The sequence below is a fragment of the Triturus cristatus genome, chromosome 11, assembly GCF_964204655.1.
Source record: "Triturus cristatus chromosome 11, aTriCri1.1, whole genome shotgun sequence".
NCBI lineage: Eukaryota > Metazoa > Chordata > Amphibia > Caudata > Salamandridae > Triturus > Triturus cristatus.
Window position 1 is genome coordinate 431,072,812 of NC_140594.1, and position 24,462 is coordinate 431,097,273.

The window sequence follows — 24,462 nt, forward strand, 5'->3', positions numbered from 1 at the left end:
TCCCTAAATTGTTATGTTCAGTACTGAGGTACACCCCAGATTGGATACTGGTCCCTCCTATATGATACCCATGTAACCATGGCATAGGTACGGTAGAAGTCTCCCATGGGCTGATTAAGCCACCCATGAGCGATCATTCAAAATGGAATTACAGGCCTGCCTTTGCAGCCTGTGTAAGTTGGTGCTTGCACCACTTACTAAAGTTATAGGTTTCCTATATCTAGGGTCACTGCACTTAAAACCTATAAGTCACCGCTCTAGCAGGCCTTTACAATCCTGAAGGCAGGGTGCTTGGTTCTAAGTGAGAGGGTGCCCCTGCATGAGCAGGACACCCCTGCAGGCTACGGAGTCCATTCTCCCGGGTTGTCAGTGAAACAGCCATATACTATATAGAGGGGCACCTCTTAATTATGCGATGAGCATCTCAAAACTAGCTGCAACAAATTCTATCATGTTTGGTATCAAACATGTTGGATTCATACCCTCACACCATAAACTGTGTGGGAGGTATGATTCCAAGCACTGGAAGAGCCCTCCGTTAGGCTCTCAGTGTTCCCAGTACCAGCCTTCTTGACTCGGACAGCACAAAATGGTTGCTGCTGACCAGAGACATGATTCTGCCCTCCTGCTGCTGAGCCAAGCTCGAGCAGGGGAAGGCAGAACAATAGGCTTTCTGTATTGGGTGGGATGGGTGCGCTTGCCAGTGTCACTCAATTTGCATGAGGGGCACATTTGGTGTCCCTTTGCATAGTCCAGTACAAACTAGTCCTGGGTGCCGTTGGCTCCCGCACGAAACTGGACAAAGCACATGGGAGTAACCTCCCCCCCCCCCTCCCTGTCCAGACCCTCCCCTGGGAGGGTCCCCTGACTCTTTCCAACCCTTTCCCTAGGGTACTTAAGGGCTTACCTGGGTGTAGGTCCCTAGATTTGTCGTGGTATAAGATTCAGATCAGACACCACTTCTTCTACCGACTTTGCTGGACTTCGTTTGGGCCTGACTACGTCTCCCTTCCACTCTGCTGCATCGTCTGTGCCTGTGCATCATACAGGAACCTTCCAAGGCCTTTGAAGCATCAAAGACACACTCCCATGCATGCGAAGGCACCGCAACTAAGTCGACCGGTCTGCTGATCCTGAGCTCCTCCGGACTCCGTAAGGTTCTGCAACACAGGTGGTGGTTTTACACAGCTCGCGAGCACTGCTCTGCCCTCTCACCAAGTTTGAGGCCTGTATCCCTTGTGGGGGTTGCAATAACTGAACCCCTGTGCACCGCGTCAACTTGCAGTTGCAAAGGCTTGTTGGCTACCTTCCAAGAAGATCTTTGGGCTCCAAGTAGCCCCAACCTCAAGCACCTCCATCGACCAGAATCTCTAGCCACTTCGCATCGTGTGCATCATGGCTTGCATCTATTGGGGAGCTGCTTGAGGTCCTCTTACGACTCCAGCCTGTGAGCCCACTTGAGGATCACACTAGTTTCTTTTGGGCTCCCCTGATTGCTAGGGGCCTGCCCTGACTCCCCTGCTTGTGGTGAGTCCCCCTGGACCTTGCTGGTCCCGACGGACACCGACCCCACCCCCCCCCCCCCCCCCCCCCCCCCTCAGCTTTCGACATCCTTCTTTGGTCAGCTTGTGCACAGCTGCTGGTCCTCTTCAGCTTCGCCTGGACCTCACAGCTGTAGAGTCAAGGTCATCATCACCCATTTTGCAACATCCGACATCGGAAGGCATTCATCTTCCAAGTCTCCTGGTCACTCCTGAGTGACCTAGAATCTGTTCCCTCTGCTTGCATGTGCCTATCATCTAGAATCCACCTTCGAATTCCACCAGACACTTTCGCCTTCTTCAGCACCAGCTCGTTCCTGAAGTCCTCCATTGGGTTTGACGGCGGTTTCCGACACCATCTCACACATATGCACCCGGCTTCCCTGGTGTAGGTAACGTGGGTACTAGGGTATCCATGGGTGGGGTGGCACTCCAACCTTCTGTCTTCCATAGGGTTTCTTCAGGGTCTATTGGGAAGAGTCGTTAATCTTAAAAAAAATCCAACCGCGACTTAAACGTAGAGTTATACGGAGCACGCAGTCATGTTCCCACACTGCACACTCTCTCCGTGGGGTCCCTATAGACTCACCTTGGGTCCCCAACACTTTTATTTCCTCTTGACATTGTCTTGACCCGAGTCGTGGTTCTTACACTACTTTCTGAGTATATGGTTTGGTCCCCCTGGGTCCACTGTATATTACGTGCTATTTACTGTTTTTCTTTGCTAAAGTATTGTGTGCATTGTGTTTATCTCAGTGGAGAAGATATTTGAAGGTACTGGAAAGTGTTCTATAATAAATACATATTTTTATAAATACTTGGTGTGGTTCTTTTCACTTATTCTATTCTATAAGATTGCATTCTAGTAAAACAAGCTGCTTTACATTCCTTCTGGATTAAGCCTGAAAGTTGCTCTCCACATCTACCACTTAGAGAGCTTTCTAAGCTTGTATAAGACCTCTTAAATTACCATAAGGGTTGTCTGGACTGGTGCCCCTTGCTCTGCTTCACTCCCACCCTCGCCCCCTCCTCCTTTCTCCCTTCTTCCCTCCCTCCTGTCTCCCCTCGCCCCCTGGTCCCCACACTCTCTCTCCCTCTAGGCTGCAGTTTGGGAGACAGAGCCATCGAGGTACTCGCGTCACGTTCCCCATCATCGTTCGCAGAGAAGCGTACCTGGGACCAGTTTCCTTATAGTTAACAGTCTGCTCGCCTAGGTGCGCCAAGGTAGTCCGGGATGGGGCGTCCTCCGCTCTCCCCCGTCTCCACCCTTTCCTCCCCCACCCCCCCAACGAAAGCTTAAACCTGCAGTCTGTGGGCGGTGGCAGAGGACAGCGCCGCCTGCAGGAAGCGCCATTACTCACAGCACCCCGGCGCATTACTCGTATCTGCCCTGCAGCTGATAAGGCGGCTTGGCAGCACTGATAAGCTGGAAATATATCGCAGCCATTTGTAATAAGTCGTGGCGGACCTCGGGCGCTTAGAGATAGGGGAGTGCAAAGGCCCGTGGCACGGTGGTGTCCCCAACCTCTGTCCAGCCATGGAACATGCAGCCCTTGGGACAAGATGTGCAGATGCGTACGGATGATAGGGCCGTGCCTGTGGTAGGCCTGGGCAGGGGAACTCGTGCCACCTGACTTTGTTGTGACGCCCGTGTAAGATAGCTCATTTGCTCGAGCACCTGCTGCAGAGTTTGTGTATAAACCACAGACCACCAGTGTGAAGGGGCGACCCTCTGCAGTGGGCTTGCTGAAGGACTATTCGGTTTGTGACGTATGCTGCTTAAATGAAGTAATGATGAATGCCCAGCACCCCCTGCTGCAGCTGTACCATCCTGAACTTTGCTGTATTCTGAATAACTTCCTGTTTCAAGGCATTCAGAGACGAGGGACCTTTTCTGCCAGGCCACAAGTCCGAATGAGACTATAGACCAGTGGTTCCTAAACTTTTTAGAACCATGACCCACTTTTTAGAGCAACAAACTTTTGTGACCCGCCTACTGTTAATGGCCACAAGGAGGGACGATATTTGAATGAAACTCAATGTCTGGTAACATGACATGCATTTGTAAAGCGCACGTTCACCTGAGGGCATCTTGGTGCTGAATAACCAATGTTTATTGTTACCCAACTCAATGGTACTCATTTTATCTGATCTCAGAAGGATGAAAGGCCGCCGCCAGGATTCGAACCTGTGACCATAGGGTGAAACACAGGCCCCAACAGTGGACACATTAGTCTACTAAGCCACCAGATCGGACTTTTGTAACGCTATAGGAAAAAAGTAGATCCTTTTTATTCAGGTTTTTACTATTTAATGTAACCTCCGAACAAATGCGAGCGTACACGTCCAGGCAAGAAAATCGCATCAAATAGTTACTTCAAACTGACACAGCTAATAAAACAGACAAATCACGGGCCAATTTTTTTTAACTGAACAGAATCTTATAAAAGTGCAGTTATTGTTGTGTAATTGATGGAGCCAGCACAACGTAAAAGAGGACTGCAAATCAATTCCAGGAGCATTGGCTGATGTGAGAGCTGCACCTTCCCAGCGGTCAAAAGAGCCTAGAAACTCCAGGCTCCAGCAGAGGTAACTGACAGCGCTGCCAGCTGAGGGCTGCGCTTAATCACACGCAAGCACCCTCCTTCATATTAGTTTTTATAGGGAGATACTCTCTCTCTAAACAGGGAAGAGGGGAATGAGGCAGGCGTATGGTAACTGTGCTTCAAACCAGCATTTACCGAAACTTCTTCGTGCTCTACTTCCTCCCAGAGTTGGACGCTGTACTAGTGAGACACGTACTGTACTGTAGCTCGCTCTAAACTCCGTGCACGAGACAAGATGGAGTGCTTCGGTCAGGCACTAGAAGCTCAAATCAAAACAGGGCTTGACTAAAAGGCACAGAGCAGGCCCCATCACTGCTCAATGCGAGTTTGCTCATGCCACTTAAACACTTCCACATAACTGTAAAATGGCCCATGTATTTATCATCGCTTAGATCGCACTGCATGTTCTTGCTGGAAGCCTGGGATCACCAAGAAATGAAAACGAACATGCAAGGGTGCAAACATAATATTCGTGAAAAACGGTCACGCATATACACCGCACGTACCATCATTTACTGCCGCAGTGCACACTATGGAAAAGGCAACAAAATACAGGTTCCTTGTTTCTCCAAAAATATTTTTATTGAAATCTAAACGTAAAGAGAGACAGTCGTTGGGACAGTCCATCACGGATCGGATCACAGCTGCCCTGCACAGCATCACCGTCTCCGCCAACTCAAAAGCTGTGTGCAGATCCCCCACACATGAAGTAATGGGCCCAAAAAAGAGACACCTTCATTGGGAGTAGGCATCAAGCCTCGCTATTCATTCAGCATGAATCCCTCTCCCCTCCACCTGCCTCCTCCAGTTGAACATTGTCTACATACCATGAGGTGTCTGACAGCCCATACCTGTTCTAGCCCTCCTTACCAAGAAAAGCCCCTACTGGCAACGAGATACAATGGAGTAAGGTGGTTTAACCAACTGGTAAAACGGAGAAGCGGTGAGTAGGACCAAGTGAGTCCCCTGGCTTTACTGTCTTCACGTTGGCTGCAGTCCCTGGCATTTTGATGTTTTAAATGCTTATCTTTTTGTGTTGCCAGTGTTTGCAGCAAGCACACACCATAGCTGCACTGCTCTAGATGGTTGAGTGCATGATGCCTGGTAGGATTGACTCTTAGAAATGTCATTGTATTCCCTTGACAGTTTTGTATGAGGATGCGCATCAGAGGGCAGGCGCTGCTCCTGGGAGTCAGGTTTCACGTCTCTGCCGTGAAGCAGATATATGGGTATGCCTAATAAATGAGTTTAAGCTTCCACCCACAATAATGTAAAGCATGATTAAAAACGTCCCAAAGGCGAGACCTATTGGCTATGCCAATGCTTGTTTGTATGACTATAAATTATTTTCTATTGAAGTAGCACTGTGAAAGGAATCAGGTGCTGAGTGGACGAGTTTACAGGTATTGTTCCACCTGTGGAAATAAGTTCCTTTTTTGTGATTATGAGGTCCAATATAACTCCTTTTTAATGTGTGTATTTTAGGAGCAGTGTTGAGATAAGTCCTTGTCGGAGAGAAATGATGAAAAAGTTAATTTTCATCACCATTTAGGCCAACCCGCTGGAGGTTGAAGTTACCTAGAAAGATGTTGGTATCTGCGAGAATGAGTTCATTGGTCATGTGTTCTGTGCATTCTTCCGTAATAGCCTAGTTTTTCCCAGATGGGAGATGCATGATTTTAAGTCTGATGGAGGAAGAATTTTCAGTTTTCATTTTACCAGCCTGTCTGGACAACAGGGTACCATGCTTGATTGGTTCAGGTCCTTCTTTACCTCCCATTCTCGGGTGGTATTAATAGGTCTATATCGTTCCTCATTCAGAGCACCAGGATGTGTAGTACCCCAGATGTCTGCTTTTAGCCTGACTCTATTCAACCTCTTGCAGACCTCATCTCATCCTTTAGCTTCCAATTGTATGCATAATCTGATGATACTCCTCTAATTCTTCACTTGGAATACAGATACAACTTCCAAGATTGTTTTAAATCTTGCACGGTAGTGATTGTTAAATGGATGACAACAATTCACTGCGGCTCAATTTGGATAAAATTGAGGTCTTGGTTTTCGGAAAACCTTCCTGTTGGTCCTTATCCTGGTGGGCTCACTCTCTGAGACCTTACCCTGATTTTACTACCAAAGTGCAATATTTGGGAATCTTCTTTGATACTAATCTGACTTTTGGCGCTCATATTCAGAAACTTAGCAAACTTGTTTGCTTATCAAGTCCTACCCAATGCAGTAATAAGTAGATTGGAATGCTGTAATGCCTCATTCGTAGGACCTCTCATCTTATTTCTCCCGCAGACTGCAAATCATCCAAAATTGTGCAGCTTGACTAATACTGAATATTCCAAAACATTCAAGTGTATCAATGCACCGTAACTTGCTTTACTGGCAACTGGTACCAAAAAGATGCCTATTTAAGGTGCTATGCTTATGCCAGACCAAGAAGGAATTGGCTTGCCCCTGCATGTAGACAACTTGGGACATATAACCACAATGAAGCTCTACGTATTTTAAAGTCAGACAAGAGACCACTCTTTGTCTGTGCATTTGCAACATTTTTAGGCCACTTTTGGGCTATCAGAAGGAGGCTTTTGCCTATCCTTCCGACTGGTATGGCCCAAACATATTGAAACCCTATCAACTAGCCCAGATGGGTGTGTTCTCAAATTTTAAGACACATGTTTTTAAATGGTTTTATGGTACCTTTTAAGTGTCTTACCCTTCTAAAGTGTTCACTGTGGCTAGGGGTTCTACAATGTCTGTTGAGGACTAGTTGGGAAGCACACCGTAGTAATTGTGGTATAAACATTATTAACTTATGCATTAGCTCTTTAGCCTTTGTCCTATAGGCAGAAATATCAAATAGCGTGACTGATTCCAGTGATGATTTCTTCTCGTGTCTACATACTGTAATATGCAATACTTCATTTCCTATGATTCTGTGTATGAACCATTTCAAAGAACTTTTTACTCTGAATAATATTGATAAGGATTTATGTGTTAGTCTCTTTTAAGGTATTTTAAACCGAAATAAAGATTTTTATGACTTGGAAAAAAAAAAAAGGACCACCCATCTAGTAAGATCCTTAGTTTTGTTGGTTTTAACTAAAGGCTGTTGGTCGAGACTGTAACTATCGCCAATCGGGAACTCTACTTTCATTCACTGTAGTCTCATTTGTGAGCAGGTCAGGACTGTCTAACTCAGTGTGTAGTTCAGGAGTCGAGCTATATGAGGGAACACCCCACAGGTACCCACTTCTGCTCTTAAACATTAACTTGTTTCTTGTCACAGTGTCTTGGTCCTGTTTGGCAGTGATCATGATTCTTCCTTTTATTGCAGTACTGCCCGTAGGCCTCTCTCAACAGGCATTATAAACTTCACTTCCTGGACTAACTGATGGTCACAAGTTGCAAGCGGTGGAGATCCTAGCACCTCTTCTTTGGCGGACTTGGTCATTGTTGGACCATTATCTTTGTTTATCGTAGTCCGTGTTTGAGGTGAGAGTCCAGGAAGGGACAGTTGGATTGGTGTCTTGGACAGCTCTTCAAAATAACATGGAACCAGGGTTGAATTTGATGGTGTGGTATGGGAAATTGTGGTAGATGTGGAGGAAATTGAGTATTGAGCATTGCAAATCTTCTAATTATGATGCTACGATTCAGTATGGATAGTATGCCATCCTCCTTGAAAAGACTTTGTTAAACATATTCTGTAATGCACAGAACACCAACTGTGAGTCTAGAGCTAAGTGAGGAATATTCTTCCATGAATTGGACTGCGCAGCTTACATAAGTCTGTAGACACTTGTCACTACCTTTTTGCTACTTTGATTTTTTTTCGAGACTCCTGGTTCTAAGGCATGTTCCCAGGACAACAAGTGTAAGATATTGTTCCATGTTTACAGTCAGTTGACATTCTGATTTTTGTCTGTGGTCCTGGGTGTCTGTACAAGCTGCCAGCTGGGTTGTTTACTCTGCTAATTCAGTTCATGGCAACACCGACACACTCTAGGCGCGGATGTTTGCCCACTAGTGATTTTCCCTTGTCATTTCTTATTTACAGTGGTTCCTCACTGCTCCCCTGTACCCTCACATCCTCTTTCCCACCTTTGTGTCGAGCACTTTGCCACCTGAATCTACTGCATTGTTTATTAAGCAGTGCACTGCAGGCAGTGAAATACCAGTCAGCAGCATAGATGAGGCACAAAGGCCACACACCGTTTACTCTTGACCAGTACTCAACAAGAAATCAGTATATTAGCAATTACAGAGCCCGTGTTTAGGTCTCGCCTGAGTCAGCGCGCATGCGCTACTCTGCAAGGCTTCTAGTAAGCACTTCTAACTCTGACCACACGCTCCTGCGTGTTTTGTTTTGATTTTACTCACGCGCTATTGGCCTTTGCGTGCGTCTTCTAAGAAAGACAGCACGCAATTGGCCAAGGCGGGTGCATGTCCCGCCTTCTCTCTCCCCTGGCCTAGGGAGCTCGGGAGCAAGCAGCGGCCCGCACTGTGCCTGCTGCATTCCTGAAATTCCGTTTAGCTCGCGCACACCACTCCAGGGCTTGTTCTTTTTTTTGTTGGTTTATGTAGCGCCTAGGACTTTACATCAGGTCGTCTAAGCCTTGGAAATAACAAGAGTTCCTGTTACACTAATTAGTGGCGGTCAATATAATTGGAAATTACCAATTTTTAAAATGAGACAAGTTGCCACTCAAGACAGGCATATGTGATGCCAAAAACAGGGGCTAAATAAGGCATTGTGAAAATGGTGCTCGTTTACTTCTACGATTGTCCTCATTTACAAATTAGCAGTGGCCTTCACTACGTTCAGCATGAACAGCGAAGAACATGGTTATCAGCCACTCTGCACGGACACCTGTGCGTACAGCACACCGTAATAAAACCGCTTTTCCCTTTCTTAATGGCATCCCTCAGCTACGTGAGTTTCCCACTGTTGCACCAAAGCCTATGTTACTCTTGGAAAGACTCACCCTTTGCGCCTTCTCCCAGACCTGGTTCAGTTTTACAATCCGAAACTCGCCTGTCTCACCAGGATTCATTTTGTTTTTATTAAGTTTTTTGGAGTATTTTCTGCCGCCTCCTGCAAAAATGCCTAGTAGCAAACGTGCATGGGAACAACAGGGTGTACCACGAAGCAAACCTGTTCTGCATTGCGAGAATCTAAAAGCGCAGGGACTGCTTCCTTCTCACAACTGTTGTGTGACTTTCACAGACAATTGTGCAATTGCACTCACTTAAAATAGCTAATGCTGCTACACTGTTTAACAGCTGCACCGTTGTTTGGGAAGCAGTCTCAGCAGCACCGCTCTGTAGCGTTCACATACAAGTCACTCTAGAGTCAATCGGGATTTTATATTGAAAGCCCTCTACCGATTCATTATTTTAGCTGTCCTGTGTTTTTTCTGATGAGGACCGCATTAAGAAAAGCGCGTGTTGACTGAGCAGTAATCAAATCAAAGTGGTTGAATGTTTCCAGTCAGCTGTATCAGAGATACTATGAACCTGTATTCTCCTACGGTACACGATTGAGAGGAGTCGTGTTAAAACAGCGATGCATTTAATTTCTCGTATCAAATTCATGCCTCTCAACCTTTCAATTCAGCTTCAAAGGGAAGAAAGAGGTCAAAATCTGTTTATTTTTTAAAAAGTCAGAACTGTGAGACACACATATATATATATTTGAAGTTGTTGCTGAGCCATGGGTATGTCCTTCCCCAAACTCCTTTAAAAAATACTGGATTTACACATTTATTTATTTCCTCCTTTTAAGGGATATCCATCGGTCCAAAAACCGCACAAGCAAAAAAAACTTAAAGTGGAACAGTAAGTTTTATTGAGACTTGATTTATAGACTATTGACTTTATAGATAATCATATGATCCAGTTTTTTTATTCCCACCAGATCTTCATTTCTCATTCTGATGTCAATGCTTCTCTTTATGTGTTGTGATTGTAGCACTACCCAGAGGTGGTAACCTAATGGGAGTGGTACTCCACCATTACAACATATACTTCTTATGAGCCTTTGATAGGTTAATGGCACAACTTGGTGTTCTGGCTGGCTGCACCACGGCCATAAAGAGGTAGGGAGACGGCAAGGAGTGAGACAGTGGAAAAGAGAGAAATAGGGGCCAAGCGGAAAGCAAGACTATAAAACAAACCGTATTGGCGTGGGTAACAAGGCACTTTTTCGTGCAGTTCTAAGAAAGAGCAAGGCTCTGTAACGAAGCGCTGTATAACGGATAAGTTGCATCATAATTGAATATTTCTTAAAACTCATTTATCAGTTTTACTTCACAGATCGGTTGAGCGGTAAGAAAGGTGGTGGGTCCCTGTACCTACTGCTGAGCTCTTGACACAATCCGTGAGCTGCAGGTTGCATTAATGGCACAGTGAATTCAGCTTTCAGTTTTTACAATTTCACAGCGGAAATCATGGAGTATAGATAGATAACCGTAATAAAGACAATTTACTGAGCTTTGAACCGACACGCCTGTGGTTAGTTTGTGATATCAAATTGTACGTCGGTGCCTGGAATGTTTAAAATGTGATAATGTGTCTGTGACGAAGACTGTCTGCCCTTTAATGTCTCCGCAGAGGAGTTGACCCTTAGAAATGATAAAAGTAGGTTTCAACAAGGACACTTACTCCCGGTGCTGGGCATGGCAGAGCAGGCTGCTCTCAGACGGTGTTCTTGAGGACAGTGTCTTGCTGTCACACAAGGATGAGTTACGGAGATGTTTATATTCCCAGGAGCGGCAGGGGGGCTGAAAGCCACGCCAAGGAAGCTGGGTGGCTCCAAGACACTAATTAACCGGATGAGGCCTCGGTGTCGGAAAATTCAATGTCTGTTACCTGAGACCCACCCCGAGCAGTTCAGAGGTGCCTCCGATGCACTCTCACAGGCCAGATGTATGCTTGCAGTCAGCCAGGGCTACTCCCTGCTCACAGCAATGCACTTTTCAGAACATTTCATTGCAGCAACAGAAGTCTCAGTTGCTAGATAATTAGTTCCAAGGCATCTGAGGCAAGAATGTAAAAATAATTAAATAAACTGCATCTGAACACATTTTGAGGGAAGTAATTGAGGAACCGAATATTAAGCAAAGAAAAAATAATCGAGGGGGAGGAGAGCAGCAAGCCCGTGCCTGGGTGATGTTCGCTGCCAACTGCCCCGCTATTACCCGCATGTCTCCCATGCTCGAGTAAACTCTTAAAACTTTAATTGACCTTGTGACCCGAGGCATCGCAGCAGCTCCTTTTTAGGTCTCGGCTAGCGATGGCTGCGCTTGCGCAGTCTCGCTCGCGAGACATAATGACTTGGGTGAAGAGGGGCTTGAACCCGCCCCTCTTCTTCCCTGTTCTCCATTGGCTGGCCTAGTAAATGCTGGCCAGCCATTGGAGAAGAGGTCCCGTCACTCTAATCCTGCCCCGTCCTTTTCGGATCGGGGGGCGTGTTTTTTGCGAGAAGTCTCAGGGAGGAGACAACAGCAAAACACGCCCCCCAATCCGAAAAGGACACTCCCTTTCTCCGAGGCATTTTCTGCTGTGCCTCGGAGAAAGGCGGTGGTGTCCCGGCGTTGCTCCCTCACCTGATCTCCTTGTTTTGCTATCGGGATCCGCACCGTGCTTTGGACGGGATGTCCTCTCCAGGTTCTGCTGTCTTGCGCTTCCCCTCCACGCTCCATCCTCGCTCGCGCAGCCCCTCCCCTTCAGCGCAAACATGGCACCCACGCAGCGCGAGGCAGGATGCGTCCATTGTGTGATCCGACTTGTTTACCTAAGCCTCCTGCCTCATTATCAATGTCGTGCGTTGTTGTGCTCACTTTGTGAGGTTCTACAATGTTTTGAAATTGTTCCCGCTTCCCCTCCACGCTCCATCCTCGCTCGCGCAGCCCCTCCCCTTCGGCGCAAACATGGCACCCACGCAGCGCGAGGCAGGATGCGTCCATTGTGTGATCCGATGCCGGCATGCAGCTCTGATATTCCAGTGGAGCAGCCATTATACAGCTAGATACAATATCAAATGTACAATTACACACCAACGGGAGGGGTCTGTGAGAGAGAAAGACGGGCTGGATTACACACAGCATGGTCTTGTGCGCCACAGACCCGGCTGTACACACCCACGGAGGTGATCTGTGAGCCACAGAGCCGGGCTGGCTCGTATACTCAAGAGGGCTTGGAGGGGAGGGGTCTGTCAGAGACTGTCGGGCCGGATTTCACACAGAGAGTGGGGTGCTCCTGTGCGCCACAGACCGAGCTCGGCTGCACACAGAGGAGGCTAAGGACACGTGAGGCGGGGGGCAGGCTGGATTACACACAGGAAGGAAGGGACTGCTGCCTGCCGGTGGGGAGAGAGAGAGAGAGCCTGCCTGCCTCCCAGCCGGCAGAGGAGGAAGCGAGGCAGCCTGGGAGCCCGGAGGCAGGAATGTGCCGGAGGATTCGCCGTGCCACACCAACCGGGAACAACAATAGCCGTCCTGGAGCAGGCAGCGGAGGCATGGGGGAACAGTGATCCTGCGCACAGCTGGATGTTCACTGGATTACACAGGCTTCACCACTGCTCAGGAAAGACGGACGCCGCCTGGTGAGTGCTAGCCTCTGCTACTCGTTCACCGCTCCTTCGAGGGGCTGCCCTTAAACACCCTCCCTCGTTTCCTGGTGCTGGGGAAAAGTTACTGGGAATACGTGCCACGGGAGAGTGCAAGCTATAGTGGCGGGAGACGGAAAGGTGGGACCTAGCGCCTACATAGTTAACTGTGAACCAGGGAGCCCTGGCTCTCAATCCCTGCATCCCAATTTGACACAAATGGTGTGATCCTGAACAGAATCTTTAATCTCCATGTGCCTCTTTACCCTCTGTGTTGCCCAAACGGAAAGCATGTAGATTAAAAAAGAACTCGCTTTAGGCGCTATTCGGAAGGTAAATTAATAACACCGTTTGTCGTCTGGTCGCCACAATATCGTAAAATGAGGCTCTGTGTGTTTTTTAAACAGCTCGTAGAGGAGCCCCGTATAAAGCACAACAGCGTCGCTGTTTTTTAAAGCCCGACAAAAGGTATAGGATATTGAGTGATATTGGCCCTACTCGGACACCGTAGAACCAGCCACATGTGCTGCTGCTGGCCAGATGTGATCACGTCGCTTGCGGCGGCTGTTGGCTTGGATAACAAGCATTTACAATGCAACGGTGCAAGAATAATAAAAGAATTTGAACAAAGCAGTTATACAGCAGGCAAGTAAGTCTGTTTGAGTTGCCTCACATATACCAGTTTTGGTGATGCAATGATATGCCGGCATGCAGCTCTGATATTCCAGTGGAGCAGCCATTATACAGCTAGATACAATATCAAATGTCCAATTACAGCTAAAATATCCAGCCACAATTATTATGCGCCCTTCCAACCCAAATAGCCATGCACACAGGGCACATATCCTGAACAAGCATTTACAATGCAACGGTCTCGGCATTGTTAAAGTTAGAGCTATTGGCATTGCTCATGACAATGCCGTTTCTTTAAATGTTTTAAAAACAAACACATAAACAAAAATAATGTCATGAGCAATGCCAATAGCTCTAACTTTAACAATGCCGAGACCATTGCATTGTAAATGCTTGTTTCCAGCTTGGGAGGGTTGGTCGTTTTAAAAAACATAGTTTGTACAAATGGAAAGATGGGCAGATGTGAAGCTGTGCAGAGCTGAGGCTTAGAAACACAAAACGAAGAAAAGTAGTCCCCGAAGGAAAACAAACATTTTAAGCGTTAAAATACAGTACTTAGTCAGTGCTGCATCCGAGGAAACCGGAAACATAAAGGAGGGACAAAGAGGAACAACTGCCCATTAGGAAGCAAGGATTTGTAAAGAACGTGGACAGAGACAAATCAAAAGCAATCAGCTAGAAATAGGTGGGGTTCAATTCCCAAAGCATATACAAGAGGTCACTTGGCAGCAACGCAAGCGCTGTTTTGCTCGACCTAAAAACTGAGCATGCAGCTCCAATAGTCTTGCTAATGGATGCTTCAAGAGATGCAAGCCTTGTCAGGAGTTAGCCGTATCCTTCAGTTGTCACTGTCAGTGCAACCAGAAGCCTAGTTGTTCACTGCCATTGGGTTAGCAAGGCGCGGTACGAGTGCTTTATGCAAATCCGTGCCTTCCATTCAGTGTCCGGGGGAGAAAAGATCCTAGACAGAAAATCATATTAAAAGTATGCACCATACAGTTCCAAGATGGCTACTCACTTAGATGTGTACAGAGCGACCATCTTACAATTATATGGTGCAAAGTAAGCCATTGATCTGCTGGTATGTTTTATATTTTTATTGGAAGCATGTGCTCACCTGTTTAGACAGCAATATGTTTCCTTTCATCCATGATCCTTCCTTGAATTTATCTTGCATATCCTTGAGTTTTATTTTTTGTTTGTGGGTGAGTAGCTGAATGCAAGTGTCAGTAAGTGGAGAAATTCGATGCATGAGTGCAAGGATCAGAAAGTGGATGGAGTGAACAGAGGTATAACTAAATGGATGCTTGAGTGCAAGAAAGAATAACAAAGGGCATGTATGAGGAGTTCAAGGTTCAAGTTTTTCGCTCCATACTTGATCAATAACCTTAATATCCCTGACTTTTTCCAAGTCACTTTCCCCGCCTTCATAATGGCGGCACCCGAGTGACCACACATGACCCCTCTCAGGATACTGGAAGCATATGGCAAGTTCATTATTGGGTCGCACAAAAATATATACGCAGGGTCGGAAAGTAGAAATTGAACTCCAGTGCTAGTAAATCTTCAAAATGCGGGACTTCGTCTTTTTTCTTGCTTTTGTCATTTATTATGCATACGGAGGGGACAGTGGCAAGACCAAAATATGATCAAATTATTTCTTGAGTGCATGGTACAGTTGAAATCCAATTAGCTGAACCTTGTTTTTTGAGGTTCCAGAACTTTGTGTTCTTGGTGCCATTGAGTCACCACAAACTGTCTTTAATGGCCAGTGTCATATAATGTGCTGAATAGCTAAACACTTATAAGGTCCCAAAGGCGAGACCTATTGGCTATGCCAATGCTTGTTATATCTTGCATTGTGATTGTGTTGCTGTGCCCTGGAACTGAGATGCATAGCCTGTAGTCCATTACCACTCTCAATTTATTGCATTAGAGGCATAGGGGAAAATGTTCACACCCCACTTGATGTTGATTGTCTCCCTTTCTACTTCGTAGAATTAGTATTCCATGTTTGTAAGTGCTTTACTGGCTAATGCAGTGGGGCTACACCTTTTGTGAATTGCTTCTAGAGCAGCACAGCCACTGTGTTACAAGGGTTGCTGTCAAGTTTCAGCGCATTGTTGAAGTCGTTCTTAACGTCATCCTGGAGTATTGTAAGGAGGGGAGACACAGGGAAGAGTTATGGTGACTAGATGCTTTTTAATGGAAAAAGGGAATAGTCTGTTTTTGTTCTTGTCTTAGTCTGGCTGTGCCCTCTTCTCGGGTGTCCCGGAGGCGTCACATCACTCGGGCGCAGAATGAGGAAAACAAAACCAAAATAGGCTATTAGAAGGGTGTACATAAAACTGGTCACCCGACCTCAGTGCCACCTTCACCAGTCACAATGTGTATGTGAATAGGGGGGAGTGAGGAAAACACTCGCTGTGACATTACCACATGCTTTCCTCTGCCCTCTAACCGAGTCCGTAGACTCTTGTGGCACCCCACCAAAAGGATGGCTTTGTTGGCACTTGCTCTGGCCACGACCCACATCCAGGGGGATGACGTCTGGACCCGGGGCGTCCATGTTACACTCCTGGCCGCCGGGCATGGTGGCTATGTATAGAAGGGTGTGCTCGTCCAGTTCTTTCTTTCTCTCTGCTCTCGGGATGCCACCGGCTTCCCTCCACCAGCCTAGTCCTACAACGTGACTTCCGGGGACACCGCCTGTTTCTCTGCCGTCTCACGTCGCTGTGCTTCTTCCTCTGACTCAACCCTCTACTTCTCCTTGTTCCGACTCCTCGATCGCACTGGGTCTCAAGACGTCCCGTCGTCCGTACGATTTCCACGACGACGTAACGTTCTCTCTGTCCTCCTTTACGCTTCCTGAGTAGCGTCACCATTCCCCTGCCTACTTTTCGGGCAACACTGGAATGCTGCTAGTCTCCTGTACGGGGCCTAATATGTCGGCTATGATGGATTCCTGATCGACTCCTTGTTCTCTCTCACAATTACGTTCTTTGAATCTTGTGGATCTTTTTAGTATCTTTCAATCCTTGACCATACTTTCGTGTTTTTGGTCAGATTCTGGAGGGGCTCAGTCATGATGGCCAAGTCTGGAATCAGTCTACCACAGTATGTAGCCATCCTCACAAAGCCGAGCACGTCTGTGACTGTGTTTTTTAAGGGTGAGGAGAATACTTGAACTTCATTTACACTTTTTCTTGTGCAGAGTTAGGGCACAAACCCATATTCTATGTAGAGCATCTCTCACATTCCTGTTATGTTCTTGAATATTTGTTCCCTAAATTAGGATGCCTTCACTCCTTACATGACTTCTTTGAATACAACCAGGACTTTCTTGCATTCAGGAAGACTTTGATAGCTAATGAGATGTCAATGGGTAACCTCCAGCATCCCCATATTCCCTGGTGGGTGGAGAACGTTATGATGTATCTGCTGGAGTCTTCTAGTGACAGTTGGTGGCATCTCGCATTGAAGGTCAGCTTTGAGAGCCACTTTCCTCCATTCAGGTCATCAAGAATGTCAATAGATCATGTCTGTCGGGTGTCTTTCATTCTTGATTGCCTGATCAGCTCGGCACAGGTTGATGCAAATTCTGATGGCACCAGGCTGTTTCAGTTAATGGAGATGCCCTTGGGGACACCCTAGGGCCGAGGCCAGTTACAATCTCAGTAACTCCCTCTTTTTCCAGTTTGTTCAGCTCCAGTCCCTATTGTGGAACTATGCAAGAATGGATATTTCATTGTCTCATGGCTACTGGTCTATCTGTTGGATCAATGTGGAGCCTTAGCAGCTTGGGCTTGAGGCACTGAGGCCTGTGTCGGAATTTGTGCACCAGATGATCATGGAGGTGCTGGCATTGCTTGCAGATTGTGCTGGGCATATGTCTTTCACTGTGCTGCAGCTAATTTATGTACCAGTGCCTACCTCGGTCTGAAACTTTTGCTTTGACCTATTCGTCTTCATGGTCATTTCAAAGGTACCAACTAATGTCAAAGGCTCCAGGTTTCCCTATGCTTAAATGCAGGTGCTATGTTCTACCTTGGCTGAGCTGGCGGTACTGTATGTATTTGTCCGAGTGTTGGGTCCCTGACTAGAATCTTACACTCTGGCCATGACATTTTGGTTTCATGCTTCGATCGACAGATGTGTTGGGGTGGGACAGAGGGAACACAGTACACGCCTGGTAAGTTCAAGGGAGGTGTTTATTGCCTCTTTGTTTTCTTTCTCTCTGTGGGGTAATTTTTTAGGTAGGGACTTGGCAAAACAACATCCAAAGAAATCTCTAAAGTCTTTGTAACAGGGAAAAAATGTCCAAGAAAATACAAAAAAACACAAGTGTTCCACGGTCTCTCATGGTCTTCTCCCCAGACCCTCAGGTATCGTGGCTTCTGGTTCCACTCTGACTCTTCCACGGGTCCGGATTAAATTGGTCAACGAGGGAGAAAGAAAAAAGGACCAACAAACCAGGGATTACCGTAACGTCACGGATCTCTTCCTTTTTTTCCATGCTACCGTCACCAAACAAGCAAAACGGGCAGTGAGGGAAGGACATGAGGGGAAACCGGCGTGGTGCAGACAAAAATAAATAAAAACACTCACGTGACCTAGTTCCCTGTGCCTCCCCACCAGCCCTGCCAGAATGACCCTCCTATTGGTACTCGCCTTGGACCACGGCCCGTGTCCAGGACCATGGTGTAGGGACCCGGGGCGCCTTCTCTCCTCTCTGAACCGCCGGGCTTGGTCCCGATGTATACTGCTCTTTCCTGGGTCTCCGCCCTCTCTCCGTCGTCCTCGTCTCCGTCTTCTGGATCGTCCCACTTGCTCCTTGGTTCTCTCCTCGCCTTCTCTGGGTCAGCTCTCGACGACCCGGGTTCTGTCGCTGCGTCTTTTCTCTTGCCCTCCGCTGCTGACGTCAGGCAGTCTTCCGGGTTTTCCCTTGCCGACACTAGACTGCGCACTTCATCCGGTCTGTGCAGTGAGTCGGCACTCCCCGCTGTGCGGTTCCGGCATGCTCCGTACTTCTCCTCCTCACAAGAGGACCATAAGATTTCTTCTTTTTTCTTTGCTCTTCACTGAGCATAGGGCCCACGTCAGTGTATCCTTCGCATTTAGAGCATCAAAAAATAAGGTGATGGGTTGAATGCTTGAATTAATTTCTGCCACTGGCAATCCCACTGGCAGCATGCTAATCCATCATGTGGCTGGACTGTTCCTGTTGGAGCAGGACTAAGGCGGTTTTGCATATGGCTGGGTCTATTCTGAGGTGGCATGTTGGATAAGAGAACAGTGGGTTGGAGTGTTATACAGAGCAATTGCCAGTGGTTAGACTTATTGCAGGCATCCTCCCACCATGTGTTGTGTGAGCCTAACTGGAGGTGATGTAAAGGCACCCAGTAAAAAGAATGTGTCTTTAATGCGCACAACTGAAGTGAGCTGTTATGGTGATGATTTGATGAGTAAACAGGAAGTCCATAGTCCAACAATTAAAATGTTATGACACTGCATTTTTACCAAGCCCCAACCCCCCAAAAAAAAATGTTTACCAAAGGTTGGGGCACCGGCCTGATAAAATGCAAGGGGGATATTATCCTATGTGTGGGTTTTGTGGTATCTTACTAGTTGCAGCATTTGCAAAAACCTGGTTTCTGTTCTTTACATGGTCAATAGATCGTTGTTGCTTTCATTGTTTGATCAGTTAATTCGAAGTCACTTGTATGTGTAGCATAAGTAGATTTGGAATTCCTTTTACTTGACACTGGGAGAAGCAGTGAACATTTGATTATGAAACGCAGTTCTTCTGAAGGTGTGAATGAATTGCTGTGATTGTGGGTAGTTTTTTTGATGAAATGGTGGTCCAGGAACTTGCATAAAGTTGCTGCTCTGGACATGGATGACCGAAACCATCCCATATCTGGAATGTTACCAGTCCCGTCCGAGATTATCGAATGCCTCTCGAGTGTTTAGGAGTTCTGACACATCCCAGAAAAACTCAGTAGCACTGAACAAAAGAAATTGCTCCATTTCAGAATCTACAGACTCCAGTAATGTTTTTAGGTCTCGGCTAGAGAAGGCTGCGCTTGCGCAGTCTCGCTCGCGAGATTTAATGACTTGGAGAAGAGGGGCTTGCACCCGCCCCTCTTCTCCCCTGTTCTCCATTGGCTGGCCTCTTGAATGCTTGCCAGCCATTGGAGAAGAGGTCAGTCATTCCGATTAGGCCCCGTCCTTTTCGGATCGGGGGGTGTGTTTTTTGCAGAAAGTTTAATTATCTCCTCCAGCCAATGGCTGGAGGAGATAACAGCAAAACACGCCCCCGAATCCGAAAACGACGCTGCGTTTCTCCGAGGCATTTCTGCTCTGCCTCGGAGAAAGGCGGTGGTGTTCAGGGCGATTCTGCTTTATTCGGATTCACTCTCCCGGCGTCTCAATCTCCTGTGTCTTCCCTTCTATCATCCCCGTACCTGGGTTTAGGATTTCACCTTTATACAACGATCAGCTGTTTGTTACCTTTCCCCTTTAAGCTGCGGGCGCCATTGCAGCTGCTGCGGAAGTAATACGACGCTTCGTCGTCATAGAGACAGGAAAGCCTTCCTGGGGTCATTCTCAATAAGTCGTGTGTTTATGTAGATGGAGGAGGGGGGACAGGGGCTACCTACAGCAAAGGGGGGTTGGAGAACTGTATTGTTGCACTGGAAAGAAAACTGTCCATGTGTTGTAGCAAGGTCTCTGCTCGACTGGCTGTTCCTGTTTTCAAACAGTCACCTGGGACTGAGTCTCGTGGAAGAAAACAAAGCAATGCAGGAACAACCCTTCACTTCTTGCAGCGCCGTTGAAAAATTCCTTCGATTTCCGAATTAATCGGATCATTCTTTTTGCTCCCTTTGAATGACTGGTAAGTTCCCGTGCATGCTACGTCATTTACTTGTTTTGTTGTTTGAGGCCGGGATGGGGGCTTAACGTTTAATGCTGGCGAACCAAGCAAGAGCGCATGCGCTTGTGCAAGTGTTTATATTGCTCAAAGTAGCACGCGCCTGGTCTGCGCACAAAGAAACAGACGTTCCAAAGCTGATAAATCGATTTTTAGAAGGACTTTATTAGAATGAGTGCGCAAACTGTTTTGCTGACTTATTAAACCATGATGCGTTGCAAGCCATCTCCTCGCATTAAAAGTAAAAAATAAAAAAAAGAAATTTATAGAGGGAAAGACTTGACATTTCTTACTTTTTTGACTTCGTAGTTATTAGATGCCTAAGCAGCTCGAACAATGCGAGCTTTTCCTTTAAATTCTGGCATTAGTCGTGCATAATCCATGATCATTTCAGGACTAGCGGTACCAGAATGCAAAGAAGACGGGGCCGGGGAACCACCGATGCATGGAATTTGGAAACTTGAGGCTCCTTTAAATAATTCACACACAAGTGCACGTAACTGGCGTGGGATAATAGCATGCCCTTTTACGTAATCCTTTGAGTATACACAGAGCCGCTCATACTAACGTCATCATCAGACATCTGTTCTAGTGAACTAACCTGCTCATGGTGTTGCCTCTATGGTTATCCGTTCTATCTTCTACTTTTATCCCTTTCTTCTACGTCTCCCTTGGTTTTGTGCTTCATTCCATTTGCTGACATCACACTGTAATGTTCATTTCTCACTTACGCAGCGTTGAGTTCAGGAAGAGGTCCTAGGATGTGCGATCATACTCAACGCTGCGTAAGTGAGAAATTAACATTACAGTGTGATGTCAGCAAATGGAATGAAGCACAAAACCAAGGGAGACGTAGAAGAAAGGGATAAAAGTAGAAGATAGAACGGTTGAAGTCGAACTACTACATCTGGGCATAGTTTCCAGCCACCGTTCCTCCTCTTCGGAGCTCGCACTGGGCACGACTGGGCAACACTGCTCGAAGGGCAAAGAGCGAGAGAGCAGTTAGTAGGACACACCCAGGGACATACCATCACAATACAGTGATGCAGCTAGCCTGTGCCTGTCACTTTGCACAGAATGAGCTGAAAAAAGTCTCTGCAGAATTTCCTGTGTTATTAAAGCGCTGAGGATTGCAAAAGCAGGCACGTTGTTATGGCGATGTCATCTCCTGCGGCTCCATATGTTTCGGTAACAGCACATTGCATTCTGGGACTTGCAGTTCTGTTCAGCATATACAAACAAGTATTCAATTGTAGTTTTATTCAACAAATCAAATGCAGGCATAAAACATTTGTTTCACAGAGCCTGAAAAAGTGAACCGGTACAATGTACAGGCCCCAGTGGCATTGTAGGTTGTCATACAGTGGCTGACAACAATGGCTGTTTAGTTTGACTCACCAGAGCCACGGGACGGACAGACGGTGGCAATGACCGTGTATGGAGAGGACAGCCCTTTGTGTCAATGGCTGTATGTACCAGGTTAAACACAGCCCAGGACAGACAGGAGCAATGACCGTGTATGGAGAGGACAGCCCTTTGTGTCACTGGTTGTATGTACCAGGTTAAACACAGCCCAGGACACAGAAGCAACAACATATGCAGACAGTGCTCAGTCTGCAGTACTTATAATGTCACCTAAAACTGCGGCAGATTAATCAGCGCCTCAACAAAGCTAGATTAGGGTCACATTTGCATCAAAGCAGCTTGAGGCCTCGTTTTGTCCTGCCAGCTGCCTGGAGGAGCAAGCTAATCTCCTGGGGCGGGGTCCACACCAAGGGGTTGGCTGGTATTTTTAGGCCAAGCATGAAGTTAATCAAAATAATGAGAACATCTGTAAAACTCACATTATCCCCCTATGAAACTTAAAACACAAACACAAGAAGTCTCTTCGAAAGTAGTTTCGAAATCTCCACACTATAAATAATGTCATTGTGTGATGCAACATTTCCAGCTCCCGTCCCTTTCTGGATCTCAAAACAGAAACAATTAAAGGGCCATCGTGCGCGCCAGTGTTTGCCTTTGATGCGTCGTGTGTGGCAGCCCGGGATGAGACCGCTTCCCGGGCAGATACGAAGCCGCGCCGAGCACTTCACAGGTCTTTAAAAAGACCATTTGCATGTTAATGAGGCCTCACTGTTTCACCCCTTCTAAGAGCCCCTGCAGCTCCACTCTGCCTAGATTCAGCCCCCCCCCCCCGCCGAAATTTTTGGTTAGCCCCCCCCCCCCCCCCCCCCCGAAATTTGGCTCTAGTTGCGCATCTGTCCACAGTGCCACAATAGTCCACTCTGTACGCCAACTGGTTATGATACACAAACAGCCAAGAGAGGAGGTGCGTCTCTAAGAGCGTGCAAAGTAGGCGTCAATTACCAGCGGAAACTATCTGCCTGACTAGCAACAGAAACATGCTTTTCTGTGTAAGAACCTCACCCATCCATTTGTGGCATGCTTCATCATTAGCAACCGTACCCCATCCTTGCAACATAATGGGCGATGCGGGGAGCACACGGTAAGTGCTTTTATTTTATTTTACCTATCCAATGCAATGGTTTCGGCATTGGTAAAGTTAGAGCTATTGGCATTGCTCATGACACTATTTTTGTTTATGTTTTTGTTTTTAAAACGTTTAAAGAAACTGCATTGTCATGAGCAATGCCAATAGCTCTAACTTTACCAATGCCGAGACCATTGCATTGTAAATGCTTGTTTGTTATCTCCATGGATGACCAGACTTCTGCTTTGCAATGATGGTTGAGTGGAAGTGGAAGCTGCACCTTAGCTTTGGCTATTTGTGGCTAGAGACCTTGCAGTCAGGGCCCTGGCTGAAACCGGCCGTCAGAAGACCTAAGGCATGAAGAAAGTCTCCGACTTCTTCCAGGTGCACTGTGAAGAACACAAGCATGGAAATATCCAGTCTGGTAATTTATGTAGAGGAAACGCAGGTACCCTTCTCAAGCACTGTTCATGGCTGGGAAATTGTGCACATAATGTACGTTTTCAGATTTTCTACACATTTTTGTAAATTGGCAAAGGTCAATGCATGTTTGTGCCCACAATGCACTAAACTGTATCCAGAGCGCGCTGACAATTTAAGAAGCCTAAAAACTTGTTTAGTTAGCCCGTACTTTGGTTCCAGATATGAAGTTCTGGGACACAAGTAAACACATTTTTTAGGCAATATATTTTTAACATCTGCATGCCATAAGAACTCTGTTGCTGGCTAGGAGATCTTGTTACCATTGATTGATGAAACCCAGCAGAATATGAAATGTTCCTATTTTCTGTAAACTTTGCCAAATAAGGACAGTTCCCATTCGGACTCTCTCTTGCAGAAGCATATCTGAGACAAATAACTAAGACAAGACCACAAGGTGAGTTTGATGTTATAAAAAAAGACCACAATAAATAATGACATCATTTTAGAAGATACAATGTCATTTTTCAGTTTGCTTAGTTTAGAAATTGCTCTTTCTAATGTTTTGAGATTTTTGACTTAGGTTTTTTTGTTTGTGAAAAATGGAAAAACAAGGGTTTCTTTAGCAATTCAGAACGTGGCTTAGAAGAGTAGAAGATGCGATATAAAAGAGGTGAAAGCCTTTTTTTAGGATTGAAGTTACATTAAACAAAAATTACATTACCCACTTCAACCATCAGCTACTCCTTGCAGGATTTGTATCCACTTAGTGTAGTTCCTATATCCGTGATAGGCTCTGCGCATTGGAATAATGTACACTATAGTTTTGACATAGGACTGAGGTCAGTATGTCTCTATCGAGTACATTAAACTTAATTACTTGTGTGTGCCAGCTAACTCAGAGGTCACTAGAAGCCTCTCGAATATACAAGAAGGGATTAGTTTCTGACAAACGCATAAACAAGACAACTTTGTTTCCCTTAGAGTCGGAACAATCTCAGAACCGTGGAAACAATAGATAACAGTTTCACTCAGTCAATTGTGCATGCTTCGTTTCTACAGAGTTGCACAGAAATAGAGAAACGGGTGTTTCAATAAAAAAGGGGTTTATTGAACAGTCTTATTTCTCATGCAAGAGATATGAACTGCTACAATCGTGAGGCAGGATGCGAAGTACAATACGTACAGGGTTAGCAGTAAGATAAAATAATACTGCA

At 46.3% G+C, this 24,462-nt stretch overlaps 1 protein-coding gene across 1 annotated transcript in view; it reads left to right on the top strand.

Moving 5' to 3' along the window:
* NFU1 (NFU1 iron-sulfur cluster scaffold) overlaps positions 1-24,462 on the top strand; it is a 155,857-nt gene that overhangs the window by 1,157 nt on the left and 130,238 nt on the right. The gene's annotated exons all lie outside the window — the stretch shown is intronic.